Source organism: Aythya ferina (genome assembly GCF_964211825.1).
Source record: "Aythya ferina genome assembly, chromosome: 33".
Taxonomy (NCBI): Eukaryota; Metazoa; Chordata; class Aves; order Anseriformes; family Anatidae; genus Aythya; species Aythya ferina.
Window position 1 is genome coordinate 482,688 of NC_140330.1, and position 19,251 is coordinate 501,938.

The 19,251-nt window shown below is 45.1% G+C and overlaps 2 long non-coding RNA genes and 1 pseudogene across 3 annotated transcripts in view; 1 reads left to right on the plus strand and 2 right to left on the minus strand.

The window, feature by feature from the left end:
* Positions 1–19,251, minus strand: part of LOC311425694 — a 112,320-nt gene continuing 93,069 nt past the window's right edge. Inside the window, exons 2-3 of the long non-coding RNA XR_014686396.1 lie at positions 726–1,114; positions 1–456 (exon numbers count right to left, since the gene is read on the minus strand). This is a non-coding gene — a long non-coding RNA (uncharacterized lncRNA). The remainder of the gene's footprint in view (positions 457–725; positions 1,115–19,251) is intronic.
* The window catches only part of LOC311425697, a 124,400-nt gene continuing 105,885 nt past the window's right edge, over positions 737–19,251 (plus strand). Inside the window, exon 1 of the long non-coding RNA XR_014686398.1 lies at positions 737–1,050. This is a non-coding gene — a long non-coding RNA (uncharacterized lncRNA). The remainder of the gene's footprint in view (positions 1,051–19,251) is intronic.
* Positions 8,102–8,952, minus strand: LOC311425689 (E3 ubiquitin-protein ligase RNF114 pseudogene; annotated as a pseudogene). Its single transcript has one exon. The product of its transcript is annotated as an E3 ubiquitin-protein ligase RNF114 pseudogene (transcript).

A 19,251-nucleotide genomic window follows, 5' to 3' on the forward strand; every position in this document is an offset into this window, starting at 1 on the left:
AGGGATGGGTGTTCCAAGAGCTCTCCCAGAGCATACCTCCAAGTAGCTGACACGGCTCGGGCCCTCCAAATGCTCGTGTGAAGGAAGCAAGAAGATGCTATTGAAGCACACGAGCAGGATGCTCTTCTTGCCCTCCAGCACTGACTTGACATAGCTGCAAAGAAAGCAAGGGGCCTTGTTGTCACGGTGCTGGGAGCAGGGCCTCAGGGCCTCAGGGAGGAGGACGCAGCACTGCGGGGCCTCGGTCCCTGCCATGGGGGCTGCCTTCCACCTTCCAGAAGCCCCGAGGCTTGGCGAGCAGCGGCCCCGCGGCCGGCACTGCCAGGCTGCTGCCTAGACAGGGGAAGCCTGGAAGCCGGGCCCAGGGCCAGAGCAGGGGCTGGGCACGTACCTCAAGTGGCCAAGTGCAAGCATGGCTTGCTGCTGCACCGCTGTGTGCAGAACGTCCAAGGGCTCCTGCGGGTAGTTAGGGTCTGGCGGCCGGAAGATGTCGCGCTATACGGAAAGGTGGAGCCCCTCCCTTGATGGACAGTAGTGCGTGGGCTGTGATGTAAGCAAGCGGAAGAGGCGCTATGGGCCTCGGGTATAGAACCCCATGTGACTCGACAATAAACGCCATTTGCCATCCAGCACGTTGGTGTCTGTGAGCCGATGGACCGAGCGGCCTGGGGTTGGTTGCCGTGCCGTTCCTGAACCAGGTCGCCACTGCCCCCTGAAGGCAACACTCCTCTTCCAGCAGCACCTGCAGAGCACAACCGGGATGGCATCGGGCGGCACAGCTTGGCAGCGCCAGCAGAGCTGGTCCAGGTCAGAAGGGCCGGTGGAGCCCCAGTGCCCCCAGCCAGCTGTGGCACCCAGAGGGCCGCCCTGCCACCTCCCTGCTGCTGACGGGGCTTCTCAATGGCCCCAAGGCCGTCAGCGGCAGCTGAGTGTCCATGCAGCGCTTGCCCCCGCCAAAGCCCTCGAGAGTCCCGTCCCCACAGCCTGCCCTTGCACCCCTCCCAGAGCCACCAGGGGGTGTCCCCTCACCTTAATATGCTCTGCCAGCTGGTATTTCTTGCAGAAGGCATCGAGGCCGCACCACAGGCCGCAGTTTCTGGCGGTTCTGCACACGCTGATGAACTTCCTGAAGCAGGAAAAACTCAAGCACCTGGCGCAGACAGAGCAGACCTGGAGGATCGCAGAGTGCTTGGTAAAGACAACAGCTCTCTCCATACCTCAAAACCCCAGCCCCACAGGGCTTGTGGCTGGGAGATGGGAATGGCCTGAGGGGAAGGGGGGGTGTTGGCAGGAGGGAGTGGTCTGTCCAGCTGGGCAGGGTCTGCAAGCCCTGTAACCTTGCGCTCTCTCCAGCTCGTGCAGGACAAGAGAAAGGTGGAGAAATACCTGCAGCAGAGCCTGCCGTACCTGCAGCACACTCAGGTCGCCTTGCGGGAGGCAGCCGTCAGATTCATCGGTGAGCCACAGCCCCCAGGGTCCCTCTTTTGTCAGCCTTTAGCAGCCCCAGTGTCCCTAGAGTCTCCCCCGGGACTGGGTCCCCATGCAAGTGGGCCTGGGGGGCGCCTTGCAGGCTTCTGACAGCAGCTTTGTGCCTAGGTCTTGCCGCGCAGCACTGCAAGGACCAGAGCGAGAGGAAGATCCATGAAATCTGCAGCAGTGAGTGAAGGCAGCGGGGTGTGGGTCCACGACCAATGGGGCAGGGGGCATTCACCTTTTTCAGAGGGAAGGGAGAAAGTTTGTATGGCCAAAAGCTCGGCTGGGGTTGAAGCTGGCCAGTACCGGGGTGGCTAAGAGAAAGGGCTTTTCTGGAGTATGTTAACAGCAAAACACGTCTGTCTACAACTTCCTTGTGACGGGGAGCAGACAGGGAGGCACCGAGCTCTCCTCTCAGGCGACCGGTGATAGGAGGCGAGGGAGTGGCTTAAAGCCGGGTCAGGGGATGTTCAGATCAGATTTTGGGGAAAAGTTCCTCCCTGAGAGGGTGGTTGGGCACTGAAGCAGGCTCCCCAGGCAAGCAGGCATGGTGCCCGAGCTTGTGGGTGTTCAAGAAGCATTTGGACAAAGCTGTTGGATATGTGGTGTTAAGTCCTGTGCCGTCCAGTGTGCAGTCAGGAGTTGGGCTCAGTGATCCCTTCCAACACAGGATAGTTAATGATTCTCTGACTCTAACCCCTTGGTCCCTCTGTGTCTTTGCGGGAAGTGACGGGTGGAGGGGTGGCAGGCTCTGCCCGCAGTCTCTGCAGACAGGTGGGTTTCATTTCTGCTCTGTTGCTCTCCATTGCAGTCCTCCAGCCCTTGCAGAATGACGAGGAGGAAAGTGTTGTGTCTCTGGCCACTCAGACCATCTTCATCCTGACACGTCCAAGGGAGCAGCTGACATCGAGCTGGTGCCGGCGGGCACTGTGCTGCTGCCTCTCCTAAGCCAGGGAGAGGCACAAAACCTTCAAACGCCTGCATTCCATTAAAACTCCAACAACACGTGCAGGGCCGGGGAATCTTTTGCATGGTGTGCTGAGCATTCCAGCCTCTACCATGGTAGGCAGCTGTAAGGGTTTTAGGTGGTGTGGTGGGGAATGGCTTAGCAGAGGTGGCTTGTGGAAAACGGACTCCACAATCCATAAGATTGTAAAGTAGGTGTGTTTATTCAGCGCTGGGCGGCACGGGGGTAGTCCCCCTGTGAGAAACAAAGTTGCTCACAAATACCAAAAACAAATATCAGCTGGTATTTGTTGCAGAAGGCATCGAGGCCGCACCACAGGCCACAGTTTCTGGCAGTTCTGCAGACGCTGATGATGCTCCTTAGGAACTTCATCTTCAGGTCTTTATCCTGGCAGCCGGGTGGCAGAGAGACCAACGGGGAGTGTGAGAGGGGAGACCCATGGCCGGCAGCAGGACCAAAGCCTCGAGGGGCTCAGGGCTGTGCGGGGCTCCTGGAGGGCGGCAGCTCTGCCTCGCCAGCAGCCCGCCAGCATCCTGGCAGCAGAGCTGTGCGACCCTCAGGAGACACAGGCACAGCCACCATGGCAAGGCCACACCTACCCGTTGTGTGCTGAGGACGAAGGACAGAATGCTGTACAAGCTCTTCGCTTCTTCCTGGTAGACAGCTAAGCTGTCAGCTTCTAAGAAGGCAGGAGAAGAAGGAGGGTTGTAGAAATTGCCTGCCCCCTTAATTAATTTTCAGAGAGCATTGCATTAATAATAGAAAGGAATTTATTGAGTAAGCATCAGCAAGCAAAACAGCGCTGGGCGGCCGGGGAGTCTCGGCTCTGCCAACGGCGCGCACCTCACCCCCGCCAGGGTCCCTTTTTATATTTTGGTAATTCCGGGATTACGCAGCACATCTGGTATATTCTGCGACTGCGCGCACTGTTGCTAGGGGGTCGTCTCTGTCCCTCTGGTGGTTGTGAAGATGAAGGCCATAGTCTTCCTCGGCGTTGTGGTTCAACTTGTTTTTTGTTTTTTTTGGTCATGTTGGGCCAGCGTGAGACAGGAAGGCAGGATGTTGATACACTAGTTTAGCAACTTATCAGGAGATGGTTACATGAGCTTTGCAACAGTGTCTTTGAACAAAAGAGGCAGCTGAGATGCAGAAGGAGAGAAGGGGAGGGCCTTCTCTTTTTTGTTACATTAAGCAAAAGAATTTTCATAGTGTCTAGCCAAGTATTATACAGCTCCTTACTTCAGCAGGGAGCTTTCGCAACTCCCGCTCCTCAAACGGAACTCCTTGTTTTTATAATACAAAAGACAATGAACAAACATTTATTGTGTATTACATAAGCTGTCAGCTTCTAAGAAGGCAGGAGAAGAAGGAGGGTTGTAGAGGGTGGCCAAAGGCAGGAGGGAGGAGAGGAAGGAGCTCTGGCCTCCCTCCAGCCCCGTGCTTGCTCCCCTGGCACAACCTCCCTGGGGGTGTCCGGGGGCTGGGCTGCCATGCTGGTCCTGACGCTGAGCAGGGTGCTCTTGCTGGCCCCCCCGCTCCCTAGCCCCAGCCCTGCTCCCCCTGACGGGAGCCCTCGCTCACCGTTCAACAGCAGCTCCATGACGTGCTCATGGTGTTCAGTGGGAGCTGTGTTCTCCTGACGAGCCTCGGCCTCCACCCAGGCCAGCATGGGGCTACTGGGTGGTCGTCTCTCCCCCATCCTGCGGGCTGAGGGTAGAGAAGAGGCAATCTCACAGAAATGGCTCGGCGCTGTGTGAAGACGCGGGCTATGCTCGGGGACTGCTCCGCAGCCTCGTGCTCCTGCCCTGTCCCGTGCAAATTACCTAAAGCGAGAAGCCGTGGGCCCCTTCCCAAGGTCAGTCTCCCACGAAGACTGGGAGCCTGTCTTAAGAAACTGGCAGAAACTGGTCCTGCGGATGGACAAGAGCCAAGGAGCAACTGAGTCTGCGCAGAGACAAGAGGTCAAGGAGCAGTGACGAGGAAGAGTCACCAACCTTCATCCCCACGACCCCCGACGACCACCACCAAGACACACTGCGCAAGCGCAGATGGGAGGAGTTTCCAGCAATGACTGCTTGGGACTCATTTTAAGACGAAGCGGGGACAGGCTATGAATAGGTACGGGCGCGTTGTGAAACTTCAGGCCTACGTAACTCTTTGCTGCAGATAAGCAAGGCAAGTTGCCACGTCGGGTGCGCACGTCTTTGGTGGGACTATCCCCCGCTCTGCCCTGCGCTGAATAAACATTCGTACTTTACAATCCTACTGACTGGGGAGTCAATGGGGACGCCTTGGGGGGTCTCATTTGGGGCCGGGGTCACTGGTAAAGGTCAAGAAGAGGTCAGGGGCCGGGGGTCAGGCTCGCAGAGCGGGACCAGGCCCCGTCTCCATGGCGACCGCTCTGCTCCGGCCCCCACAATGCGCCCCGCGCCGCTGCCCACTCAGAATCGGGTCCGGCTGTGATTGACAGCGGAGAGGCGTGACCACAGAAGGGCCGAAGGGGCGGGACCGCAGGAGGCTCCTCCACGAATCGGACCGCGGGGGCCCCGGCGAGGGGCGGGCCGCGCGGTCCAATGGGACCCCCCCCCGCTCGGGGGGAGGAGGTGGAAGAGGGTGGATGGGGGGGGAAGGTGCTTTTGGTTTCTTTCCTTTGTTTCTCACTTCTCTATTATCCTATATATATATAGGATAATAAAAAGAGAGCTACATATATAGAACAAAAATATCAAATAAAAGTACTTAAATATATTTAAGAAAGGTCAAATAAACAAATTTATTTAAAATATCTTAAAATACGTATATATTAAATTTTATATACCTATATGAGATACTATTTACTAAATTGCTTACAAATAACAGAACAGTGTGCAACAAAAGCCTCTGGAGAGTAAAAAGTATGTTGAAGACTACGTGTCGGACCAGAAGGCTGAGATTTCTTTCTTAATTTCCTAGTAAGAAAAAAAAAGACAAAATTATGACTCAAACTACTATCACTGATCCGGGGCACAATCAAATGCAAACACGTCCCCTATTCATTCATAAGTGAAGGATTGAGACCAAAAACACAACTTCATGATGAAAGCGCCCAAGTGGACTAAATAATTAAGTAAACAGGTACAACTTTGGAAATGAAAGGTTTGGTTATAGAACTAACTACTTGGTGGTATCATCCTGACCATATATATCCAGTACCAGATTTGCCCTCCATGGAACAAGGCAGTGTCTCCACATATCACTCTTTTGTTCAAGTTGTCATTTTTTTTTTCCCTATAAAGTTGGACTTTGCCATGGTAGCACTAATGTTGAATTTAAGTTCTCACCTCTGTATTTAGCAATTTGAAGAGGAACTCTCTGTCAAAGCGTCCTGGTCTTCGTAAAGCAGGATCTATAGAATCCAGTCTGTTGGTAGCTCCGATTACCACAGTCTCCCCTCTGTTATCTATGCTGTCCATAAGCGTCAGAAGAGTTGAAACAATGGAACTAATAGAAAAATATAGGTTTTACTTACCGGTTCAGTAAATTTTGTTCCATTCCACATGACTTTCTTCCATGAGTAGTCATAATGGACAAGCTTTTTAAGGACAAGACTCATTTTAAGACATAAAAAATAGGTAAGTTAACACAGACCACTTGCTGATATCAGGCTTAGTAAATTGGTTTCAACTATCGTTTAGAATCACCTGTTTTGGCATTGAGTTACAAGTTTTCAGGATAAATTAACGTGTTCACAGTAAATTAAACAGGTCATCATCCTTTTTTTTTTTTTCATTCCCCAAAGATCAAGCAGATTTTATGTAGGTGCAAAACTGTAATACCTATGAATGTCAGAATTGCATGGAAGTGCACTTAGAACAGTTGCAGAAATCTAGACTCAGGCCAATCTTTATCACAAAACTTTGTCATAGCCAGAACCTAGAAATCCCTACCCAACCACTAGCACATTGTAATCTCTTCACAGACCAAGCATTAGGAATCACCAACCCCATAACACAGTACTTTTCCCACACTGATGTATTTTTTCCCTAAGACTAAGATTGCAGTCACCAAGCAGATACCTCAGTGAGAATCTATACCAGCCTTACCACATTAGGGAAAGCACACCAAAACCAAGTTAAATATATTAGAAGCCACAAACTTGCTGGACACAAAGTTTAATCAAGATGTTTTAGCTGGGGTGCGTTTCATTTCTTAGGGGTAAGGCTATGCTGCAGTCTGCAGAGTGTGAAGTTTATTGGTCAAATAAATTGATTAGTACTCAGTTCTGTGGTGATGCAGGTCCACTGCTCCAATCAGGCATGCCAAATTCAATGAGACCAGACATCTCAGCACTACTACTCCAATTTCCAAGTTCTGTTCGGGTCTCTGAGACTGCTTGATCTCAGCATATTGACCGTGCAATTAGTGTTAAACTAAAAATGAAACTCTACAATGAAAGTGTATAACTGAGTATCAAGTATCCATTGTCTATGAATTCAAACTTGTTTATATTTTACATTTTCTTTGAAAGCTATACCTCCATCCTGTATGTATATGGAAAACAATCTAAGTACAGCTTCAGCTACCTTAGCGACGTTTAAGTAAAAACAGGAATTCAAAATACTTGTTAGAATCTGCAATGCAGAAGGCAGTGCTGTGCAAGTGCTACGGGTTATAAGTTTTGCTACCAGCTTGCCTTGAGGGATGGAACAACTAGGAATATATATATGAAATTTTTAGTTGACATAAGATACGGATATTGAAAAAGCTTCTGAATTCCCCTACAAGCATAAGGCTTAAGATTCCTAGAAAACCGATTTTTTAAACACCAATTTAATAAGGCCAACAAATGATTAATATTTGCTATAACAGTTGAAAGTTATGCATTTTAGCTAACACCAAAGTTCTGTTTTCCAGGCAGGCTAGAAATTATGGTCAAAGTATGGAACAAAATCGTCATCAGGTATAGAACTAAAGTGTTTTGAACTAGTTTCTTACTCAGCTTCAAACATTTTTGCTAAGGAATGTTGCAGTTTGAAGACATACTGAAGACATGTTTTCCATATAATTGAGAGGCTGCCTGTGAGAATTCACACACTGGTAAACATCATGAAATCACAGGCATCATAGGCCAGTTGAAACAGGAACTAATCTGGTGAGTTAGCACCTAGGGGTCTCACTAAAGGAAAAGAGCCACAAAGACACCTCTCATACTATCATTTAAGAAATGTAAACAAGATCAGGGGAAGAAGAGGTTTACCAGCTAGTTCATGCCAGTCAATTTGGAGTATTTCTGGCTTTAGTCAAACTAGCACAACTGGCAGAAAGCAATCAGAAAACAGGCAGATGTGAAGGAAAACAGAACTGTCTCCTCCACACTGACCTATAAATAAGCTTTGTGTGAAACAAAAAAGAAGATTAGCCTTACGTGGTTGAACAACATAGTCATATTAATAAAAAACAAGAATGATACCAAAAGATCAAATGGGGATTCAAAACTAAGATTAAAGTCTTCCATATTTCTGAATGCCTGAGTTCATCTTGGCATGGACAGGGAGAAGTGCAAGAATGCTGGCCATTTCCCTCTCATGGAAGCTTGGTTTGACAATTAGTCTTCTTTTTTATTTTATCTATCCCGCAAAGAACGCATCAAAATCTGTGCCATCATATCATCTTCATCAGCGTCATAATCCTATGAACAAAGGGTACAGAAATTCTTTTACTGCCAGGGCCATATTGGTTAACACAACACAAAACCAGCTGTCTCCTCCTCTGACTTAACAGTAATTCAACTTCTCGCATTATACCATCTGCAAGGACTACATTTTACAGTAGTGGCTACATAAAAAAAGCTGGGTTTTAAGAGTCATCAGGCTCACGTATTCCAAGGATGAAGAAACACGTACCACAAAAGTATCGTATGAAAACCAGTGTCGTCTCTGAAGGTGTTCCATGAAGTTAGCACTCCTGTAATTTGGATCTCCCCACGGCATCGAGGCACAAATTGGGCAAACCACTTGTTTTGCATCCATGCTGTGCAATGTTTTTCAATGCTCAACTAGTCCTTCTTGATCAAAGCTTTTCTTGCTGCAATATGGACAAGGAAAGGTGAAGCGATTGGGGAAGTTCCTGGTGTTGTGGAGTGGTTCTTTAGTCACAGCTTTCACACCTTCCATGATATAGTTCTGGTACTTTGAACAAGAAGCTGCGTGGCTGCGCATCTTTGAGAGAAACATCTTTTTGTTGCAGCCGTTACAAGTGGTTTCTGTCGCTTCGAACTGCTTTTCCAAGTCCAGAGCCCTGCTGCCAGGCGCCAGGGTGCTGTGGCAGACACCACAGACTGGCTTTTTGAGCTTGAGGCACTCCTGCAGGCATGGTGTGCAAAACACGTGTCCGCAGGGGACGCGCATGGGGCTGTCGAACACCTCGAGGCACACGGGGCAGGTGAGGCGCGCCAGCGGGTCGGGCCGCTCGAGGCCGTGGGCGGAGGGTGTGCAGGATGCCGAGGATCCGCCACCGCCCCCCGCCACCGCCATCTCGCCGGCAGCCGCCGCACAGCCACGCCCCTGGCGCACGCTTCGTTGGGTTAGAAACTGGCTGGATAGCCAGGCCCAAAGAGTCGTGGTAAATGGAGTAAAATCCAGTTGGAGGCCAGTCACTAGTGGCGTCCCCCAGGGCTCAGTGCTGGGGCCGGTCCTCTTTAATATCTTCATCGATGATCTGGATGAGGGCATTGAGTGCACCCTCAGTAAGTTTGCAGATGACACCAAGTTAGGTGCGTGTGTCGATCTGCTCGAGGGTAGGAAAGCTCTGCAGGAGGATCTGGATAGGCTGCACCGATGGGCTGAGGTCAACTGCATGAAGTTTAACAAGGCCAAGTGCCGGGTCCTGCACCTGGGGCGCAATAACCCCAAGCAGAGCTACAGGCTGGGAGATGAGTGGTTGGAGAGCTGCCTGGCAGAGAAGGACCTGGGAGTGATGGTGGATAGTCGGCTGAATATGAGCCAGCGGTGTGCTCAGGTGGCCAAGAAGGCCAACAGCATCCTGGCTTGTATCAGAAACAGTGTGACCAGCAGGGCTAAGGAGGTTATTGGCCCCCCTGGACTTGGCTCTGGTGACACCGCACCTCGAGTACTGTGTTCAGTTTTGGGCTCCTCGCTACAAGAAGGACATCGAGGGACTTGAGCGGGTCCAGAGAAGGGCGACGAAGCTGGTGAGGGGCCTGGAGAACAAGTCCTACGAGGAGCGGCTGAAGGAGCTGGGCTTGTTCAGCCTGGAGAAGAGGAGGCTCAGGGGCGACCTTATTGCTCTCTACAGATACCTTAAAGGAGGCTGTAGTGAGGTGGGGGTTGGCCTGTTCTCCCACGTGACTGGTGACAGGACGAGGGGGAATGGGCTTAAGTTGCGCCAGGGGAGTTTTAGGTTAGATGTTAGGAAGAACTTCTTTACTGAAAGGGTTGTTAGACACTGGAACAGGCTGCCCAGGGAGGTGGTGGAGTCACCATCCCTGGAAGTCTTTAAAAGATGTTTAGATGTAGAGCTTAGGGATATGGTTTAGTGGGGACTGTTAGCGTTAGGTCAGAGGTTGGACTCGATGATCTTGAGGTCTCTTCCAACCTAGAAATTCTGTGATTCTGTGAATGTGGTCTTGTTTACTGGAGCGCACAGGAGAGAGACCATCTATCTCGTCAAAGAAAATAATTGAAGGTCGCATCTGATAGGCCTAGCACAAAAACACAGAGTAAAACAGCATTATTTAAAGGAAAAATGCACAAAAACATCATGGTTGGAATGTCATCTAAACTAGATCTTTCATTTTAGCCTCTGGGACCTCTACTGATAGAGCTACTGGAGTATCTGGCATGACTAACAGAAGACAGTCTGTGTCAACCCACTGTATCCGGGTGACAGGAAGCAAATCGTTCCAGTAGTTCTTACAGCTGACATTCACAGCAGAAACACTGGCATTTCCATTTCAGTGGGAAAAAAAAACCTAACAAAATACAAAAAAAAGAGCAAGTTCTACTTAAAAACGTTGACCACAGAAAATAATGGTTTCAACTCTGACAGAATACACTGTGCATTTCAACCTTACCTGTTCAAATAACACACGAAGTTGGCATTCTGATTCCCCCATGTATTTTCTCATGCAGTCCGAAGCATTTCTCATAAAAAATGATATTTTCCTGTCACTTCGACTATATTCACTGGCAAGTGCACGAGCAACTAGTGTTTTCCCTGTTCCTGGGGGGCCATAAAATAGACAGCCTCTGCAATAAAAATGATCCAGATAGGAAAAAAAACATCATGATGAGTACCTCCTACAACCATCGTCTCTAGAACAAACTCATCCTTCCTAACCAAAACACATCATGTACAAGACAGCAGTAATAGCTGAAGTGTGGGTAGAGGCAGAACAGATAGAAGTTCTGCGTTTTTACAACGTTTCACAAGAAAATTCATTTTTTTCACCCAAAGAAATGAATAAGGGGGTAACTCAAACGTATAAAACCTTCAAAAGAGAGCATACTGTCCCAGAAGGACACTTCCAAAACTGCTGACAAACAGGGTGATTACAGCAAACCGGAGCCAAACGGGCAAACTTCAGCACAGAATCTGAGAATGGGCTGAATGGTGAATCACCAGTTCATTCTGCAGCAATAAACTGCATATTCTTGCTTTCACAATATGCAGAATCTGTTAGTAAAGCATTTAATGCTCCTTTCAAAAGCATTAAGTTACTGGGTTTGGTCTCTCAGACCATCTATTGCTGATGGCAAGTGAGGAAGCCTAAAGCCGGAAGGAAAAGCGATGCCTTAGCACTCAGAGGAAAAAAAAAAAAAGAAAGCAAAAGTAGGCAGGAAAAACAACTGGGCTTCCAGGCAACATATTACAATTGACTTCCACTAGATAATCCCTTCTTGCTTACAAACTAATCAAGCTGACTTGTACATAAAACTGAGAACAAAACCACTCCAACCCAACTAACCCAACTTTTTAAAAACACCAGATGGTAAAACTTAAAATTTTAAGACATTGCTTATATTTTTAACCTACAAATATTCTTGATTCTATCCGTTTTTAAGAAACCACTTTTTGCTACTACTAAAACAAATGTTCACCGCTGCCAAAAATGTTGAAGCATGGAAGCATATTGATACCTTAATTGAACTTTCTCCTGAAAACAGCTGACTTAAGATTTATCACTGTAATGAGTTACCTTGGGGGCTGAATATTGAACCTCTGAAAAACTTCTGGATACAGGAAGGGAAAAATCACCATCTCTTTCAAAGCTGCGATGTGTTCGGAAAGACCACCCACGTTCTCAAATCCAATCTAAAGAAAAATTCAACACAACAGAGTTTGTATGTTAAAGAAAGCAGCAATCTAGATCAAGGTTTCATCAGAAATTATCTCAGCACAATGGAAACATTCTGGGCAATTTTTGAAGTTGCTTTAGAGAAAACCATCAACAAAGGTAGTTGTAGATGGCACACTGAGATCTTTCATAATCACTGGAAACACTCACTGACATGATGATTAGTTTACGACTTACCACACTATTTGCATTGCATCTCCCTGACTTCTTCCAACTTTCTTTTGATCCCTCTGAACTCTCTTTAGGTCCCGTTTCTGACGTTTCACTCGAAAAGTCCTGATTTGAATTAAGGAGAAGTTATAGGGCTTCTTTTTCTTTAAGATGCAGCTCGAAGATTTGTTTTTCGTAATAATGCCAAGCAAATGTAGAAGACATTAATTAATATATAGAAGACCTAATTAATTGACATAAACTTACACAGTTACATTCAGATAAACTTAAACATGGCTAAATATTCATTGGAAGGAGGTTCATCCCTCCCCTATTCTCTAACGACAGCAACCTTCTTGGTTGCTCTCGCCATCCTCACTGCTCTCACCACCATCCTCCGTATCACACGTGCTAAGCAAGGGAGATGAGCAAGAGGGTGTAGAATCACTGATGTCATCTGCACGTCTCTGTCTGCAAGCAAGCATATAGACCAGAAAGTTAAAAAGAAAATAGAGCAGATACTAAGTAACACCAAAAATTAAGGGAATTCTATCTCAAAATTTACTCTGAGATCTATTTTCCAGTCCATTGTACTCCTTAGGAATCTGATTTCAAAGGCCATGACATGATTTTCCTCGTGACAACTGTCTGCTTTCAAGAATGCTCAACAAAATATCTGGCAATCAACAGCATTCTCTACGCACTAACTGCTTACAGAATCCAAAAAGCCTTTATCATTACTAAGGCAATTTATCATTTCATTTAGATCTTTTATTGTTTAAGGTTAACTTCATATAGAAACATTAGTTGATTCCAAACAGAAACTAGAGTCAGTATTTGAGTGATAACTTTTTCTTTTTTTTTTTTTTTTAAATCTAACAAAACTTCCATAAAGCCTCTCCCTCTAAATCGAATAAAATTATTTTCGGTTTTAAGAAAATCATTTGTATCCTTCAAGATTAAATAGTCTGACTAAGATTTTTAAGGGGGGATTCTGGCTTCAGTTCCAGAACCAAAGAATTTCAGTTACAGAAACTCAGACACTACCTCCATAATCATCTTATCAGCGACCCACAAATATTGGAGTTAAAAAAGAAACCAACTTAAAAGTATCCACCTCCTCCCCTCCAAATATTTCTTTCCTCTCTACCTTAAGACTACCAAAGTACCGATCATAAACTTACTCTGTAATTACCACTAAACTGAAAACCCTTTGAAGCATTATGCAGTAAGGAGACTGACAGCTCTACGGATAAGTAAGAGCTATCACTAGCCATACACCAACCTGGCACGTCTTCTATACTTTTGTGACCCAGCATTTTCAAGTGACTCTTTCTGTCTGACAGAATGGGGCTGGCCCGAGTTAGTCCTCTCTCGATCTCTTTGTCTTACTGAAAGGAAAGAATTTAGAATAATGATACAGATACATTTAAGAGAGGAGGATATCAAAAGATAAAGAAAATGCCACGTGTTTCACTCATCCCTAATTCCAGAAGAATTTTTAACTGTTTTTGCTTTTCATCAGTGCATGGCACAAGTGGAAAACTACGCCCTGTTTAAAGGTGAACTGAAAATCACAAGAGCAAGACTGTTAAGTGTGATTAATTACTATTATATCAAGGATACATAGCACTAAGCATGCCAAACAGCAAAGAAATACAATGTGCACAGGACACACGTGTCTGATAAAAACAGTGAAGTTCATGTGCAGAATGAAGGTACAGAACTGAAACAGAACTGTGTGTGCAAACACATGTATTTACATTCAAAAATTTTATCTCACTTATGTGCAAGAAATAAGGTTTTAAGAGAAACTGTGCGTTCAACCTACTTTCCATAGGAGCTTGGTAGCAGTCAACAGGTTTACTCTGTCGAAGGTTGTAACGCCTTGGAACATCTTCACCATCATTTTCTTTGTTCTCACTTCCTTTTGATGTTTGTAGTGTACCACAAAATGACACCGAATCGTTAAGTACTTTTGCAAATAATATATGAAATCCAAAATGCATTACACAGATGCCTGTAAGTTTTATTATTATCGTAATTTTAATGACACAGTGGATCCTGCAAAACCTTAAGATGAATTTATGCAAGTCACGTTTCAGAAATCACAAATCCTAGCAGGTGAGCATGCATCTAGACATTGTTCTGTCCTCTCTGAAACTGCTGATGGACTTGTCGTCAGCCTCAGTGTTTAACAACAGGCAAAATTCTGTCATATTGCTTAGCTAAGATGCAGATCTTCTGAAAACAGCTATTTCAGAAAGTCACTTCTTAGTTTGAGAAAGTATTTAATGGAAAGGGTTTTAATAATCTGTAGTGCTAAGACTAAGCGTAGTAATCTAAGTCCAAGTCTAGCTCTGCCACAAATTCTGGGAGCAATAATGGGCCAGACACAGGCTTGAAGCTCACCAATGAGAAAACAATGCCAAATGCACATAAGCTTAGGCCATTAGCTTCTGTCAAGTAACCTGAAGTTGTTTCATGAAAGATGGTAAAAAACACAAGAACCAGAGTGCAATTATCTACTGGGTTCTGGAGAATATCCTCTCACGTTAACAGCAGGACACCGAGGAAGGCACATACATACTCCGTTCACCTACCTGTTTGCCAAAAGGACTTATCTTTTTTTCTTGGAAAGCACTGCCCTCTTTGGTTTTTATTTTTTAACCCCAAAGGTTACATTGCTTTCTGAATGCAAGGTAGGTGCCATGGGGTACACAGACAGCACACAGAAAACTGAGCAATCAGTAAATGAATTTGTGATCACTACCATCTCCAGTCCTTGGTGTTCCAACACTTCTATCACAAAAGCATGAATTTCTCTGCTTTAGTGCTCCTCTAACCCTTTCCTTTTTCCAATAACTTCCTTTATAACAACACTGACACTTTCCTCACTCTTTTCTGGCGTATTTTTCATTATAAAAGTATATTCTAGCTCTTTCCTGATTTAAAATTGTAGTTTGCATTTTGATCATCAATTAATTTCCCATTCAACATGCTATTTAAAATTCCTCTCTGCAAGTCTCTACTGCACAGCTCCCTGAAACCCACACACTTTAACCAAGCTTCTCCCTCTAGACTGGCCATCCTCCTTGTATTCAAGCTCCTCTTATTAAGACTTTGAGCTAATGTTTTCCTAACTAGACCTCCAAAGGAGTCAACTCTGCTTCTCCCTTACTAGTCCATGGCCCAGCCATTCTTCCTCTGAAGAACTTCCCTCGGGTTCCCACCTGCCACTGTGCATCTCTCTGCTCCTCTGGGCCTCTGAAGGGAGGAGCAAAGTATTTTCTGGGGCTCAGCCTCCTGTCACTGTCTCTCTGAGCTCCTTTGCAGGTGTGCAGCTGAGCTCTATCACATAATCTAACTCGTCAGCTCATCTACTGCAACACCCTTTTCGGTCCTTAAGTACAGTCTTGCCCTGTTCTGATCTGTTTAGAAAGCTCCTACGAGGATGATCTAATTTACTGCCTTATTCACAACTAACGTTCTTCTCAAAAACTGTAAGTTTTCCCATCACTTCCAAGTTAATATGGGCTTTCGTGGCTTAACCTCATTCCACAAGTCACTGAGTACCCAGATGACAGCTCCTAATTACAGGCCCTGACAGCAGCTTACGGTGACTGCCTCCTAAACACAGAAATGCACAACGCTATCTTCCCTCCTGCTGAGCTTCACGCTTGGGAGGAGCTTTTCATACACATCTGGCAGCCTATCTATCTTGCTTCCTGAAAATTCTTGCTGTGCTGCTCAAAACCATGAAAACTGTCACGCTTCTGCTGTAGCGGTATCGCCGTTTCGCATGCTGAGTAATGCTGTCCATTTCTTTCCATTCCCACCTGTCTACAACCATCTGTTGCCTTTTATCTTGTAAGCAGTTTGGAAAAGCGCTGTTTGTTTTTTGTTGTTTTTTTTTTTTTTTTTCACCTGTTCTGAGCTCACTACAGTACAGCCCTAGAGCTCATACTAAGGCTTGTGAAGTCAATAGCAACACAGAATTGTTACAGAAGACAAATACCCAGTAGATTAGCTTGTTTCAATTGTTTAAGACAAGGCTTTTGGTTAGAACAGAGTAAAGAAAACTTAAAACCAGAACTCACCAATCTCATCTGGACTGCCAGGTCCAGTTCTTTCAAAGTCCGACTTCACACAGGTCAAGATATCAAGGTTCTCCTAATTCCAAGCAGCAAGAAAGATCGGTCACAAACGTGCAGAAAAACAGACGTGCATACATGTACATCCACTGACAGACACGTCTGTCTGTTGATGCTTACACAGTAACATTATCGAGGCACCCCGTATACACACAAAAAATAAATTATTGCACAAGAGGAGAGAATGGGAATATGATTGCGTGCACCCACAATCAGTAACAAGAATTTCTGCTCTAAACCAGGCCTCAGTACATGCAGTGGTTAAATACTTGCCCAGATACAAAACTGAGTGCATTAGTTAATCATAGGTTAATAACCTACAGTGTGACAGAAGCAAGGAAAAAGAACTACCTTTCTAGCAGACATACCAAAAGAAATCATACAGGCGTGTGAGAGATGCTAATAAAAAGTACTGTGGACAATTCTGGATTCATTTCACAGCCCTGGGCAACCAGCTCTAGGTGTCCCTGCTTGAGCAGGGGAGGGTTGGACCAGGTGACCTCCAGAGGCCCCTTCTAACCTCAACCATTCTGTGATTTGAGAGAAAAAGAAGGCAATTCAGAGCTAAACAAAAAGCTATGAAAGTAGGTTATCGGGAAGTTTTAAAACGATGTGCCTATCATTCATAAGAAACAGTAATTTAATAAAATAGTTTAATTTAATAGAGCAAAACTAAGACAGAGGAGTATGATTGCTGCATACAGCTTTAACAGGGGTTCCTCTAGAGACAGGGGTTTATTTAAGCTCTCAGGCAAGGCCAGCACACGAACAAATATACATAAAGTAGCCATCAGTTCATTCAGCTGGAAATTTGAAAGGCTTCAAGTTCCTGAAAACTCTGGGAGCAGTTTGCAACCAAGGAAGAATTCTAAAATGCAAGTTAGGTCAATTAAAGAAAACAGCTCCATTTGCCTGTAACAGATGATTAAAGCTACATGATACTGGAGATTCTTTGTGAGCTCTCGGGAAAAAAGATGTTAACAGGAATCAAAATTCGAGCGAGTGACCAACACAGGAAGCCATGCACTGCCTTTTGTTAAGCTTTCCAAGTAAGTGCGTTCCTGAGCATGACGAGAAATATGATCTAGGAGTTACGGATAAAAAGCTAAACAGCTTAAACTGCCAAGCTGATGGAAAGCACCAGTCTTTTTGCATATTCAGTCCCCCAGGCAGAGCTTTTAGTAACATTTGGAGTAAAAACCCAAGTCCAAAACAGCTGTTTGTAAACAGTGTCTATTCAAAATGCAATTCAGAAACTGGAGTGGAAGACATGCATTTCAGCATCTCCCCGTTATCCCACATCTTCTGCAGAAGATGCTTCCTCCACTCTTAAAAGATATCTGGAGCACAACCGTATCAGTAAGACATGAAGATATAACCAGAGAGCAAGACCAAATGGTAGTTTAGACCACACTATTCTTTGGAAGGAAGTTATTTCAGTTCAATTAAAAATTACAACTAAGTTACTTCCCTACGTGAAATACTCTACAAAAATGGCAAACTGACGGAGTATTTGCTCTGTCATTTGTACCTCAACATCTTCCCAACATCTTTGGCATCTACGCATCTGCTCCATTTCATCCATTTTTTGTAGCACAACTTCCGCAGTACTAAGATACAAAGTTGACATGTAAGAGCAAAGTTAGGCATGTATGAACAAAATAAAACAGCACACATAATCAGTAAGAGATTTTAATGTAGTACGCACAAAGCAAAAGTCATTGACACTTAGCCAAGATTTTAGACATTACCAAAAAATTAGGTCAAATCTTTATTTTTGATAGAGATTTAAGAACAAGCTTTTGAGGATTTGCAAACATACGCTATTTTCAGGTTTATTTTCCCCTCTTACTGAGCACATTTAAAATATATATATATTTAAATGCAGGAGGAAAATAAGAATTCTGACATCCTACTAAGATGTTATAAAAAAATTATGTCAACTTTTAATCCTTCTTAAGTTGCTCTGCACAGTAGCATTAAGTCATTTTTTGTTAACCGAGGAAAGGCTGTTTGTTCTTCTCTACATGGGAATCTAAGTTTCGTGTTGTAGAAAATGATGAAATGCAAGGAAAGCAAATTCTGAAGCAGAAAACAATTTTGGCTTCAGAAACAGAAATAAACCATGGACAGAAATGCAGAATCGCTAGGACTACTTTGCTTTGACTGTATCAAACCATCCTCAGTTTCTTAATCAAGCATTACATTCACTTTTGTGAGTATGGAACAAAAAGTTCATTAAAAATGAAGGCACTTCTGATGCTAAGAAAACTGCCAAATGGGGAAAACTCAACAAATTGAACTCTCAATGCCAGGAGCAGCCATACCTCTTTGCTGTCAAAATACAGAGCAAGTCGAGGCCAACATCATGCCATAGTGCAAAGGCTTGCTAAGAAAGATCATTTTAAGAGGTCTGCAAGAAAAGATGACTTACTTTGTTATAAGTTTGTCAAATAGAATGGACGAGTTAGTAGTAGAGTACCGACTGCGTCCGACTCTACAGCTGCGGCGCAGCTCCAAGTCCCTGTTTTCTCCGTGGACTCGTCTCACAGTTTTTGCACCAGCTCTACTCCTCAATGTTCTGGTGACTGAAACGCAGAAACAAAGTATTTTGAAACAGTGAAGATGGGATTCTCCTTATTTCACCGTTGCTCTTGTAAAATGGAAACAGACAAACAAAAAAGGCACCCTGAAGTGGATTGAGTTTTCTTTACATTTCAGATCAGAAGTTGTTGTCACAACCACTGCATTCCACTTACTTATCGCTCTGCACGTTTAAACCGTCTACTTAAAACTGTGACCTGTAGAGAAATTCTTAAAGAGACTGAAAGCTAGCCAGACAAAAAAAAAAGGTGCAACTTTTGTTCCATGCAGGAGGGAAATCTACTCCAGTTATTTCTGTCTTGGAAAAGTGAGAACAATCAACACCTTTCTCTAAGGTGTTTTCACTCCATTCATGTCAAACCGTATCTAACAGTGCTCAAAACAAACACTATTACATTGCAAGCCTCTTCCTAAGAGGTGTATGTTTGATTACTCTGTTTATGCATGCAGCACTTTCATTTCCTGCATTATGATCTAACAGCTCAAGGAGGTAAGAATCGTTTCAAGAGAAACACCCAAACACCACATAACTCAAACTCGTGCTTTTT